The following is a 13,782-nucleotide window of genomic DNA, read 5'->3' as shown; positions in this document are numbered from 1 at the left end:
TAATTTTTCGCGGATGTCTGCGAGTGTTCTAGTCTTTTCGGGGTCTGGTTCCTGCGCGGTAACTGAGGAGATCCTTGTTTGTTCTATCGAAGGCGCCCCTATACAATCAAGAGCCACAAAAGGAATAATTAATATATCTACAGCGCCCTTGGCGCAATATTACATCCTTTTTTGTTCTATCGAAGGCGCCCCTATACAATCTGGGGCGCAGAAAGGAATAATTAATATATCTACAGCGCCCTTGGTGAAATATTACATCGTTGTTTGTTCTATCGAAGGCTCCCCGATACAATCGGGACGACAAAAGGAATAAATTAATATATCTACAGCGCCCTTGGTGCAATACCGTATTACATCTTTCTTTGTTCTGTCGAAGGCGCCCCTATACAATTAGAGGTGATAAAAGGAATAATTAATACATCTACAGCGCCCTTTGGTGCAATATTATTTCCTTTTTTATTCTATAGAAGGCGCCCCTATACAATCAGGGGCGACGAAAGGAATAATTAATATATTTACAATGCTCCGTCATTGTAACATTATTTCTTTTTTTATTCTATCGAAGCATTATGTCGCGCGTACATAATGAGGTGCAAGTGAGGATTAAGAAAATGTTTATATCGCTGCTTGACTGTCATATAGATAATGTTTATTTCTTTATTTTGTTGTATCAAAGGTGCCCTAGACAATCATCACAAAAGGAACAGAAAAAGTGTCCCTTAGTTATAATAATACAAAGCACTGCACTCTATATTTTGTCGAAGATTTGGCAGTGCATACAAATCACTGCTTTTGTACATAAACTTTTCATTCTTCAATTGGCTTTAAAAAAAGGCAAAGTAATCATTAGGCACCTTCGGCGCCCCTAATAACGTCTACCAGAACTTTGGGAAGGGGCAATGCCCCCTTGCCCCCCCGGCTTGTTACGCCACTGCCCTTGCGTATGTCAATGCTCTCGGCTAAGTAGCTAGCGTACACGTTTTTGGCGTGGGAGATCGGATGTGTTTCGCATCCCACGTTAAGCTGTAGGTTCACTCTCATATAACCTTACTGCTGAAAGGGACGCTAAACTCAAAATAAGTTTTCCAGGGGAAACGGAAATTTCAACCTGGCACCCCTGAAATCTTAACTATTTTAAACATAAAATAAGTTATTATCGATAACCCTTACCTCTATTTCTTCCTTTAGATATGCTTCCCTTTCTTCTTCTTCAAATTCACTGTCAGGAATGAGAGTCCTGTCATCATACAGAAAGTCCAATAAATGATAATACCACAAAGAGGGTTCATATTCTTCTCCATTTCTGCGCCGCCTTTCAACTTTCCTGCGCTCTTTCCTGTACGCACTTCGCAAATTGTTTATTTTCTTAACCACTGTGTCCCTGGTGGCACCTGGTTCAATTTCCGAAAGCTTTTCCGAGAGCTGAGCATATGCGTCAGCCTTCAATCGCTTATTTGTATACTCCTTGCTACCAACTAGATATAAACATGGCATTGATCTGTACATTTCAATGAATTCCGTAAGGAATCTGCGACTCCATAGTCTCATATCAGCATTCATTGTGAGCTAACAAGAAAGAAAAGAAAGAAGAAAAACACGATAGTTATTTTTTAAAAAAGCTCGTCCCCACACAATCTTTGAGTTATTCCTAAACTTAACAATCATTTTCAACGAAACGTGCATTGTTTTGGCACTGATTGTCCCAGAAAACAAAACCAACTTAAGAGTTACAATATAGTAACACAACAGAACTAACTGAATGACGTAACACGAGCACAGGCCAAGCTTGGGTTAAATAATCCTTCAGGCTTCTCCCAGCTGAAGAGTTGCCAACCTGCACGTTGTTAGCTGAATCATGCAATAATTTTAACGCAACGTAAAAGAAGTGATGCCTTGTTGGCAACTCTCCCATCGTTAATTTTCAAGGCTATTATTATTATTATTATTATTATTATTATTATTATTATTATTATTATTATTATTATTATTAAAGAATCAAGTATTGCTGGGAGGCGCGGTGGCTCAAAAGTAGAGTGCTTACCTCCGGTGCATGGGGTGTTTGGTTCGATCTAAGGTGTGCGGTGGACAACATCGTGCCCGTGAATTATCTTGGAAGTATTCCCGTTTCCTCTCACTTTCTCATTCTACTGATTCTTCCATCATTCTTCACTTGCCTTATTCATCCGTCTCCCTTAGCCTATAGAGAAAAACGTGGGACGTTAAACTGAAAGATTTCATTTTTTTTAGTATTGCTTCCAAGAATTGTTGTGGGCCGCGGTGGCTCAGTGGTAAAGCGTTCACCTCTGGTGCTTGGGGTCCCGGGTTCAAACCCTACTCCCGCCAAATGAACTTTGTAGTAGACAAACACCGTGTTCGTGGGTTTCCTCGGGGTTCTCCAATTTCCGCCCACTTTTCATTCCACCATTTCATTCATTGATCATCATCACCGCCTCCTTTAGCCTGTGGGACGTAAAACACAAAAGTTTCATTTTCATTTTCCGAGAATTGTTATTGTTATTATTGCACATACGTGTGTGGTCTAAAGGCTGAGGATTATTCCGGTTGTGTCACAAGTCCGGCAAAAATGACACTTGAAACGTGAGCATTGTTATGTGAATCAAACTAGAACACTTCAATCTGTTTCCCAACAATGCTACATTGTTTTGGCATGGTGAGTAGGGATGTGCACGAGACAAGATTTGTGGCTGTCTGGTTTCGAAAATGTGCTGTAAAAGCGATGTCTCGACTCAAAAAATGTATATTTTTCTATTGGAAGAGCCCTGTCTCGACTCGACTTGAATTTTGTCAGGAAAATCCTGTCTCGACTCGTCTCGTGCGCATCCATAATGGTGAGGGCAGGTGGGAAGAACCTGCTCAGGGGAGAAGTACGATGGTAGAGCTATACTTGTTATTTCATGGATACAGGGGCAACATAAAGGATGAACGTAAGCAGGAATGTTAACATTTCGGATTACTATAGCTCTAGTGGCAGTTATTTCATGGATACAGGGGCAATATAAAGGATGAACGTAAGCAGGAATGTTAACATTTCGGATTACTACAGCTCTAGTGGCAACTCTAGAATTTTCAAACAAGGATGCACTTTTCATGCGCCGCCCCTGAGCAGCGGCGCAAATCTGTCTTCAACATTGATTAGGGGGGAGGGGGGTAAGACGGTTCAAATATATATATATATATAGCGATATTCAAAATATTTATGAAGTTGGAACATCAAATTCATCTCACTTTTCTTTGTGACAATCGGACACAAATCATCACATTTCTCCCCAATAAACACATTTAAAATCGGATTATTGGGGGTGACGGTCCCCCGTTTCAAGATTGGAGGGGACATGTCTCCCTCATACCCCCGGGATTTGCGCCAGTGCCCCTGAGTCGCCTTGTGCTTCCCTTCTATACATGCTTAGCTTTCTTGATGTTTTACAACTTCGCGTTTATGCAAATCACTGGCGTTTATGTATAAAAAATTATATAATTTGTAAAGTTTAAGGGATGGATCAATCCCTCAAACAAAAGTCGTTCTATTTTACATTTTCAGAACGTGAAGAGTTCTTTTTCGTTAACATCAGGGCCGTAACTTGTGGGGACAACTGTCCCCCCAGGGAAATTCCTGCAGTTCGAGGGGGGCACTTTAAGATAAAATTTTCTTACTCTATATACGATATGAACATGAAATTATAAATGAAGCATCAAACAGATTCACTACATTACATAAACAAAACAGCACGCAAAAGGTAAATAAAACAAAAATGAGTTGTGGGCTCATTTCTATAAAAAATTACTATTAGGGGCCCTAGAAATAATATTTATTCGTATGGTATTGAGATTTATCACTACTGTCTCCTTAATTAATTTGCCATGTATGAAATAAGCCCAGGGGCGTAACTAATGGGCCCGCAGACCTTGCCCTGCGGGAGGGCCCACAGGCTCCGGGAGCACACAAAGAGTAAGAGAAAGATGGAAAGAAGGGGCTTATTTTCGAATTTTGCGGGAGGTCCCACGTGATCATAGTTTTAGGGGTCCAAATATTAACTTTTTCTATGGGCACAAATATTAATGCTCCCCTCCCCCCCCAAGAAAAGATCTAAGTTACGGCGGGCGCTCTGGCTAACATTGTATAATGACATTGTAACTCATATTGACTGAACAAATGGATAGGATAGAAGCTATAGGTCATCGTTTCCAGGTAACAACTGATTGCTTCAATGATATAGTGCAGCATGCTCTCGGAAAAACGATTCGTAATTTCCAAATTATAGTTCTATGACGATGTTGCCAAATTGCCAAAGAACCTTAGAAAATTAAGTCTGCGCTATTTTACTCAACAATATTCCCCACTTGCTTAAGACAAAAACAAACGTTCTTTTTATCCTATTTAGTCCCAAAGATAAAAGGAAGTATCTACATTTTGCTTGTTTTGAGAAAAACAGCAAAAAAATGTTATTCTTGATAGCGTTCCTCTTAAAGGCTTTTTCTTTCCGGCGTCAAAATGAACACTAAGTGTCATTGCCAATTGCCATTTCGGAGTCAATTGCAATATATAAAAGACGGTGTGAAACTGTGTAATTAATTTTCATTCTGTACAAATATGAAGGCAGGAGCTCCATGTTGCTTACCTTGTTCACGAATCTTAAAACCGCCGATAGTCGTGCCCCCAATTCCTCATTGAAATGATACCATTGAAGCTTGTTGACTACTTAGAATTGTTTTTTGAATATCTTCTATTTTATTTTAGTATTCGAAAAAATCGCCGATTGAACATCAAATCAAAGTTACATGAAAAATGAATTTGCAATTTAATATTCAATTTAGTCAGGGGTGCCCACAGAGGGAGGTTATGACGCAAACTGTGTCATTGAAATATTTGGGAGGGGTTAAAATCTATATAAATACGTTTGAGGGGGTGTAAAATTAATCGAAAATATTTTTTTCATTATTATTATTATTATTATTATTATTATTATTATTATTATTATTAGGAAGGAAAAAGCTGTTTAAAGTTTTTTTTTTTTTCTTTCTTTACAAATATTATTGGTGGAACTGTACCGTACATGATATAAATGTCGTTGGCAACGCTGCTACTGAGAACCGTGCCTTCAACTTTCTGCTTCACAGCTTGTCAGCTGCTTCCATCTAACGACAATAACACGGGTTATCCACATGCAAGCAAACCTAGCTACCTCCTGCCTGCAGTCACTGCTCAGCTACGATGTTTAGTTTTCTCTCTTTCTCTCTTTCTCACACACACAAGCGCTACTTTTTTCTTATATGTGTATGTAGACATATAGGAAAAAAATTAAATAGTTTGATAATCAAATGGAAGAAAAAAAAAACAAAAGAAGTCACACTCCTTTTATAAACTTTGAAAATGTATCTCGTTACTGTTGTGATTTAACGAAAAAAAAGTAACGTGTTACGATTAGTTATTTCTTGACAGGAGAAATGTTTCTTTCTTTCTTTCTTTTTTTTAAAAATAGCTATATGAAAGAATTCTTCACAATTGACAAATATTTAGTGCTTACATACAGGACCAAATCCGACCGTCACCTTCTGGGGAGAGAAAAATGAGGCCCATATCATATTTCACGAAGTTCAACAATAATAATAATAAGCGGCAAGCAATATGAATCGTGCATCACGCTATTCCTAATAATACAGTCACCAGTGGCGGCTGGTACTGTATGTTGCAACCGGATATTTTTTTAATACTAAAAATATTTTTAAGTGTTAAAGTAGTGTATCAGTAAAAAATAAACCTTTGGTCTTGAACGCAAAACAGTATTGATGCATTTCTGAAAAAAAGTCAATTAAAAAACGGAAAGAAAGAGAGAGTGGCAGCGAACGTTGCCACTGGAAGCAGTAACATTGAGCATATGGCAGCGAGCTCCTATCTCTTAACATGGGGAAGTGGATTTATTCTTGCAACGCTCCTATCTTCCCGTATTGGACCCTTACGGTTGCATTTTCTTCCGCAACTGGTCAGCTTCTGTAATAGTTACGAATTCCTCCGCTTAGCAGCGCTTGACTCAATTGATAGGGTGAGGAAGATACAGACGCGTGGAAGAAAGAAGTTATTCACAAAACATAAGCTCGCAAAGAACAAATATAAGTCTGGTAGCAGGGACGGATCCAGGCTGAAAGTTTGGGGGGCGGTCGTTCGAAGTCAATAGATTTTATTTAACATTTATAATACAAAGGTGAAAATTCTTGGGATAAGATTTATTTTTAAAAAAATCCTATTCTGGGGGGGGGGCGGGGGTAAATCGAGTCTCCAAGAAGAAAATGTCTTACTACTGGTCTAATTCCTAGCTCTGTGTCTTTCGTGCACATGATTCCGTGTTAGATTTCCGGCGGAGAGCATAAATTAATATCAAATCATTCACTTCCAATACTCATCTGTCTTCTTTAGCCTAATTTGCTGGAATGTTAAACTTTTTTTTTTCATTTTCAAAGGAAAACACCTTAGATTTCCTGCTTCTTTACAGACAAAAAAATACGTGGTTCCTGAAAATGGACTTTTTGTTCCGTATATTTATACAAAGAAATGCTAACAAAATGCATATTGTCGGAGGAGAGTGGTGTTTCTGGACCTTAAAGAAAATAAAGCGGAAAATATTTGCGGTAGCGATGCTTTCTATTCAGAGAAACTTGGCGAGCAGCATTTCAGATTTCAATAAAGTCATAGAAAAATTTGAAGCCCGAAAGATCGAAGAAAGACCTTCCATTCTAAAATAATGCATAGTTTATATAATTAAATAATTTTGTTTAACTGCGTGCATGGAATTTTCTTGCTTTTTTTTCTTCTTTTCGGATTAACGCCATCATTCATGGCTTACAGCACATACTATCTGTATTCGATTTATCTCGTGTTCAATAACATGAGTGTAGAGGTTTTGTATATAAATAGTGTATAAACGTACATTGATAGTGGTTGTTTGAAAAAAAAAGGAAATAGCTTATATATTAAATTAATATTAGAGAAATAATTTAATCAATAATATACAAATATAACTTAAAAGACTTTCCTCTTCATATTTCCTGAATATTTCTTGGATAAGACTCAAGAATGCTGGGGGAGGGGAACACTTGCGCGTACCTACATACCTTTGATATTGCAACATTGCAACCGGTGCTTGTACAGGCTACGAGCCGCTACTGACAGTCACGTTATCCTAAGAACTACCTTAGCACCACAAGCAAGTTGACAAGAGAGGGAAACAGTATTCTAGCCAACTGTCAACGTTGATCCTATGTTGTCTAAGGGTGATCCAAGAGTAAGGTCCCAAATGCGCTGAGAACGCAGGTAAACTGTGGCTAACAACTCTGTTCACTTCAAGACAAGCCTGCGCACACCTCACTGGGACGTTCAATCTTGGCTTGGAAGCATTTGTAATAAAGTTCCTAGTTGGTGTTACTGTCAAGTGCGAAGTTCGTGCAATTGTTCGGTTTTTAAGCGCAAAAGGAGCTAAACTGATTGAAATTAATTGTCAAACGATGGAAGTGTATGGTAAGTAATGCATGGACATCAAAAACGTCCGTAAGCGGTGTTAGGGAGTTTGCAACTGATCCTACTGTAATTCACGACGATGAATGAAAGGAACGGGAAACCGTCAATTTACGACAAAACAGTCATGAAAGTTCAGAGAATCAGTGACTATAGTGCTGTCAAAATGTCTTGAGCCGTGGCAAAAATGCGAACTAAAGCTCACGCCCTCGACACACTAATGCGTTGAGCGAATAAGCGCTCAGCTGTTGCTAAGCGAGACAACCTTAGGGAGTGAAATTCCTTCAGCTGACAGCAGCGCCTGAAACGGAAGACTAGGTGTCAAGTCAATGTGGTACATCTATAGCACCAGTTTCCTAAGTTGAAGGAACATTTTTGGCCTGAACGCGCTTTAGCAACAATGACCAGGTGAAAGATGAGGTTGAAAGTTTTCAATCGTAAACTTGTTGAGATCATAATGGCAATCAATTCAACTCGTACTACCTTTCCCACCCCACTGCCTTTTCATTTCCTGTAAATAAAGTTGATGATAATAAAAGCAATTCAGGCAATCCCTTTGATGATATTGTATTAAGTTGCAGTGATAAAGTGTCTGAAGCGAACAACTGCCTTAATGGTACGCTTGAAAATTCTAACGAGCACTTAAACCTCAAGCAGGCAGACAGTCAGGGAATCAGGATCAGGGAACATTGTAACTTCCATATTGAAAGAAAACATTGATCCGGTTGTTGGTATGAACTCAAGAATCAACCAGACATCAAACGTGAGAAATCTACATTCGATAAGAAAAAGAACAGTAAATAGAGATGAAAATTTTTTATGGTTAACGTAACTCACGAGTTATGCATATTTCATCAAAACGTTCAAGGTTTAACTACTGACAAATATGTTGGATGTTTTATTTTTCAGTCCACAACTGAAATTAGCCTTGAAATAACATGAGATTATGGTAACAGGTATTTCTGAATTTACATTAGCAACTGCATATTGTAGATCAAATATGCTAAGGGGCGGGGCTAGTGTTTATTGCAGAAAAAGTATTGACCAAACCAAAATAAAAACAAAATTTGATTATTTAAATATGGATAAACATTTTGAATCTTGTATAGTTGAATTATCTCATAACCTGGTTGTAATATCAGTCTATAAGAACTCCTGATAGCGATCTGAACATATTTATCCAAAACCTTGAAATAATTATGGACTATTTTGTCCACTCTAATAAACATACTGTTATAATAGGCGACCTGAATGTAAACTTCCTTGTAACTGATATCTATAATCAACTCATGCTATTCTTAAATACGTATGACTTAACACCAATGATCAATGTACCTACAAGAACAACTTATCATAGTCGTAGCGCACTCAATCAATTACTTTATAGCAAAAAAATATATAAACGGAACAGTTACAGTCTTAAATAGTGGTTTCTTGGATCATGAAGCTCTGATTTTTAATGAAACAAATATCACCCATTTCAATTTTATACTAAGTAATGAAACCTGCGAGGAAATATACACCAAAAAAATCGATAACATTTTGGAACATTTTCCATGACACACACACTCGTTATTTCAATGAGGCATTTCCCAGAAAACTTCGCCCTATTCCAATAAAAAATAAATCAGGATAACTCCTGCGATTAAAGTTTCTAGTAAGAAGTTAAGATATTTAAATTTAGCATATAAGGGAGGCAAGTTAACAAGTAACATGGCAAAGTACTATAAAATGTATAAAAAGACTTACAAAAATATTGGCAAAAATTGGCAAAAACACAATATTACTCAACACGCATAATAAAATCTGAAAATAAAACATTATGGAGTATAGTAAAAGATGAAACCAATACTACAGAATGATTAATTGAAGAAAACATAGAAATCGAATCAAACGGCAATCTTACTAGCGATCCGTTTATTATTGCCAATCTTTTCAACAATCACTTTACGAATATTCAGAAAACTATGGGTCCAAATAGTCAGCCTCCTTCAGAGCAGTTATTGTTTAACAAAATAAATAACTCAATGTTTCTCCGTCCAGTGTCGGAAAATGAAATTTTAACAATAATTAAACCATCTAAAAATAAATGGTCCACGGGTCTAGATAAAATGTCAATGTCCATAGTAAAAAGAAGTAGTATTCATGGAGCAAGACCGTTACATTACTTAATAAATTTGTCTTTCGAACTCAGTAAATTTCCCGACAGATTAAAACATGCAAAAATTAAACCTCTACATAAGAAAGGCGCAAAAACAAATGCAGATAATTTTAGACTAATCTCAATACTTTCTCCTTTCTCAAAGATATTAGAATCTGCAATACTTAACCAAATTGTTGCTTTTGTTTCCAAGCCCAACATTATTTCTACGTCGGGGGTATGTTTAGTACAAGGGGCCCAGAAGCACGTAGAAAACACAAAATTTACAGGAGAAATGAGTGATGCAAGTACTTTGACGTAACATAACGTAACCAAATCTAACCTAACCTAACATAAACTAACGTAAGCTAACCTGAATTAACTTAAACTAACGTAATATTAGTAGAAATAAGAGAAATTCTATTATTTTTTTGGAAAATTATGGGGAACTCCTACACTAATATAACATAAACTAACCTAACGTAACCTAAACTAACCTAACCTAACTTAAACTAAACAACCCTACCCTAAACTAACCGAATGTGAACAGAAATTACCAAAATTGTAACATTTTTTTTTTTAGAGAAAAGAGCCCTTCTGCTGAACATAGGCCCTACGTCGCAGCATGGATTTCAAAAGAAGAAATCAACAACTACAGCAATGTATAATAATATTGAACAGGTACGGGAAGCATTGGATAATGGGAAGAGGTGTTTAGTTTTTTTTTTTGATTTGTCAAAGGCTTTTGATTTAGTACCCCGCAATATGCTAATTGAGAAAATAAAATCCTATGGCTTACGCGGAATAGTAAATGACTGGTTAAAATCCTATCCGGAAAACCGGACGCAATCGGTCGAAATAATATACACGGATAGAGAAACGTCATCCCGTAGTCATTTCTTGTCACATTCCAACCCAGTTTTGAGCGGTGTGTTCCACAGGGCTCGGTTTTGGGACCTGTCCCTTTTCTGCTATACGTTAATGATCTTCCTAACTACATTCACTCAGTGCAGTCAACGTTATATGCAGATGATACAAGTATTCTCATTACAGGTGAAAATTACGACACTCTGCAACAGGATTTTTTTTTTAAGAAAAAACATAAACAATCAATTACAAAAATGCTTTAATTTACACAGCTTAAAAGTAAATACAGAAAAATCGGTAGCTTTGAGCTTTCACCATTTACGAAACAAACATACTCATGACATAAATGTATCAATCAGGAATTCTGGCTTAAAGTATGTAACTTCAACAAATTTCTTAGGTCTTCATTTAAGTAATACCCTTACTTGGGATACCCACATAATGTCGTTAGCACAAAAACTTAATAATGTTTTCTATGCCTTGAAAGTTATTAAAAATATTTTGGATATACGAAAATAGCTGTAGAAGCATTTATTTTGATATCTTTCAATCTTTGTTAATGTACGGCATTATCTTCTGGGGGAATGATTCAAGAAGTAAATTAATCTTCCGTATTTAAAAAAAAGAAAAAAATGTTTCAGTATTAGCCAATGCGAGAGAAAACAAACCATGTAAAAAAGACTTTATAAGACTACAAATATTACCACTGCCATGTCTTTATTAGTGCTCTCAACGGGTCGGGTCGGGTCGGGTTGAAGACCGACTCGACCCGACCCGTGACCCGAATTGACTGACCCGATCCGACCCGACTGACCCGAACCGTGATCCGACCTCATTGACCTGACCCGACAACCCGACCCGAATAGGAAAAATCTCCACATTCAAAATCACCATACAGCATTGTTTCAAAACGGTCCCAGGTTCAACATTATATAACAACCTTCCTAAAGATATTCGTAACATTGAATCAATGAATGTATTTAAATCAGTTACAAAGAAGTATTTATTGGACAATTGTTTTTATTCAGTGGATGAATACCTGTCTACTAAATGCAGCTTGTAGATTGTATAGTGTAATTTTGTCTCGTATAACATGTCTCATATTTTGTCTCGTTATTGTTTTTTAGTATGTAATAACTATTCTTTGTATCTTATTTATTGACGTGTCCGATTCATACGCTCGTCTTCCTTCAAGCATCATGTATGGTTTATGGATGAAAATGAAATTAAATTGGTTTAACTAAGCAGTTTTTTTTTTCGAAATAAATAGATCTAATATTTTTGAAAAAAAAAATTGGATTTTCTTGTAATTTTGTCCGTATTTATTCGAAACCCGTCAAGTAAGGATCATAATATTCCACAGAAAGGTACTTTGGATGTGCATTGTCCCATCCGCCTCACTTGCGTTTACTGTACAGTACAGGCCACCAAAATTTCGATGTTTGTCATACTGTAGCGTCTTTAGTTTGCAATACTGAACAACAAATACGATATTGTAAGTTTTTATTTTATATGTAGTTTTGAAATATGTATGTAATAACCTGTCGTAGTACCAGCCCCGTATGCAGGGGGGTCTAGGGGGCCTCCCCCTACATTTTCGCTGCCCCCCCTAAAATTTTCACAGTAAGCTTGCAAATGAACTATAATATGATGATGAAATATAATATAGTTTGATCGCCCCCCCCTAACTTCAGCCCCCCTACATTTTTGGGCTGGCTACCGGCCTGCGTAGTACCATTTGAAAAAATACAACTTTATGTTGGCTAGCAGCACTGATAACCTGGTGGTATCACGGAGTATGGAAAATGAAGTCCCCTTGCTGATTTTTGGACAATAAAAATTTTATCGTGTATATTTTTCTTATCTGTGTTTGCGTCAAGTTATTTCTCATTTTACTCCTAAAAAGCATGTCAAACACACATGGCCTGTCTACGTACACCACTGAAATCAACAAATCTGTTTTGGTCATAATAAATATTGTTTAAATAGCACTTAAAGCCCAGTCTTGAGCAGGAAAAGAGTTATAAATAGCATTTAAATAACAACTCAAGGTCAGTCTTGGACGCGAATTTTTTTTAACTACGCGTATTATAGAGCGAATTCTTACTAAAATAATGTCGCTTTCTTCGTCAACTAAAATTAACATTTAATTGCTATTGACAAATTGTCTAGAAACAAATGAAAGCACATATTTTCTTAATAGGAAGCATGCCATTAAATTTTCTTTTAGTGCAAACGTCTCTATACACCCGGCATTAAATTGTACCTTTTCTTACTATAAAGAATCGAAGATATGGATACCTAGAAGACTATAAAGATGCTACACGGCATGAAATCATTAATTTTTGCATTTTATGTAGCGTATTGGTTTCAGCATTCACGATGAAGGCAAAACCTACACATTCATATCGAAGTTACTGTAGGTACGCAAATTGAGACACAGAAGCATTCAAGTTTCCGTAGTGTAGTGGTTATCACGTGCGCCTCACACGCGCAAGGTCCCCGGTTCGATCCCGGGCGGAAACAAGTAGCTTTTTTTTCTAATTAAAATGTAGTTTTTAGAATATGCTAAATTCTGTTCTTTATGTTTATTTCTCAAAATAACCTGTACAAGTCCAGGCAAAATATCTGTGAAGCAGTATTGTTGCGTGCAGAAGAATAAAACGAATAAAGAAAATAAATAAGAGGAATAAAACGAAGTAAAAATCATATGTTTCACCTAGTTGTACTCCTCAGTTCTTGATTGCACGACAATAAGTCTTATCTCATGTGGTTCGGATTCCACGTTAATCAGTAGGTCCACGTCTCATATAGCCTCGCTGCTGAACGGGACGTTAAAACTCAAAATCAACTCAACTCAACTCAATAAATCTTATCTGCTTGGTAGATTACATCATTAATAGGCCTATGTTTCTTCTAGCAGAATGTGAGACGAAATTTAACATGCTACATCAGTTTTCGAAGTGGGAAAAAAGCAGAGGCGGTATGTTTTATTACGATTTTGACTCAACATACCGCTATCTAAATGTTAAAATACAATGAGGGTATGTTGCCTAAAAGATTGCATTTATATTTACATAATGACTGAACACCAATGGAGAGCGTCTCTCTAGTCACGTGGGGGGGAACATGGAGAGACTTTGATCCGCCGCCAACAACTTTCTGAAAAGAAAAAATCACCTTATGTTGTGTTATAGAGATTATACACAAAAATGCTCAAATACCGAGTTTTTATATTAACAATTTCCTG

General features: G+C 36.9%; 1 protein-coding gene and 1 non-coding gene across 2 annotated transcripts in view; one reads left to right on the top strand and one right to left on the bottom strand.

Annotated features, from left to right (window-relative positions):
* LOC145664038 (uncharacterized) overlaps positions 1-1,264 on the bottom strand; it is a 203,811-nt gene extending 202,547 nt beyond the window's left edge. The window contains exon 1 of the mRNA XM_081730362.1: positions 1,171-1,264. The gene's annotated coding sequence lies outside the window, so the exon portion shown is untranslated. The remainder of the gene's footprint in view (positions 1-1,170) is intronic.
* An 11,721-nt stretch (positions 1,265-12,985) lies between these two features.
* Positions 12,986-13,058, top strand: TRNAV-CAC (transfer RNA valine (anticodon CAC)). The gene has a single exon. It is a non-coding gene; the product is annotated as a tRNA-Val (tRNA).
* Positions 13,059-13,782: the final 724 nt, after the last annotated feature.

The sequence above is a fragment of the Thermobia domestica genome, chromosome 11 (genome assembly GCF_964235325.1).
Source record: "Thermobia domestica chromosome 11, izTheDome1.hap1.1, whole genome shotgun sequence".
Classification (NCBI taxonomy): domain Eukaryota; kingdom Metazoa; phylum Arthropoda; class Insecta; order Zygentoma; family Lepismatidae; genus Thermobia; species Thermobia domestica.
The sequence above is the reverse complement of the archived record's forward strand: the minus strand, read 5'-3'. Positions and strand labels throughout refer to the sequence as shown.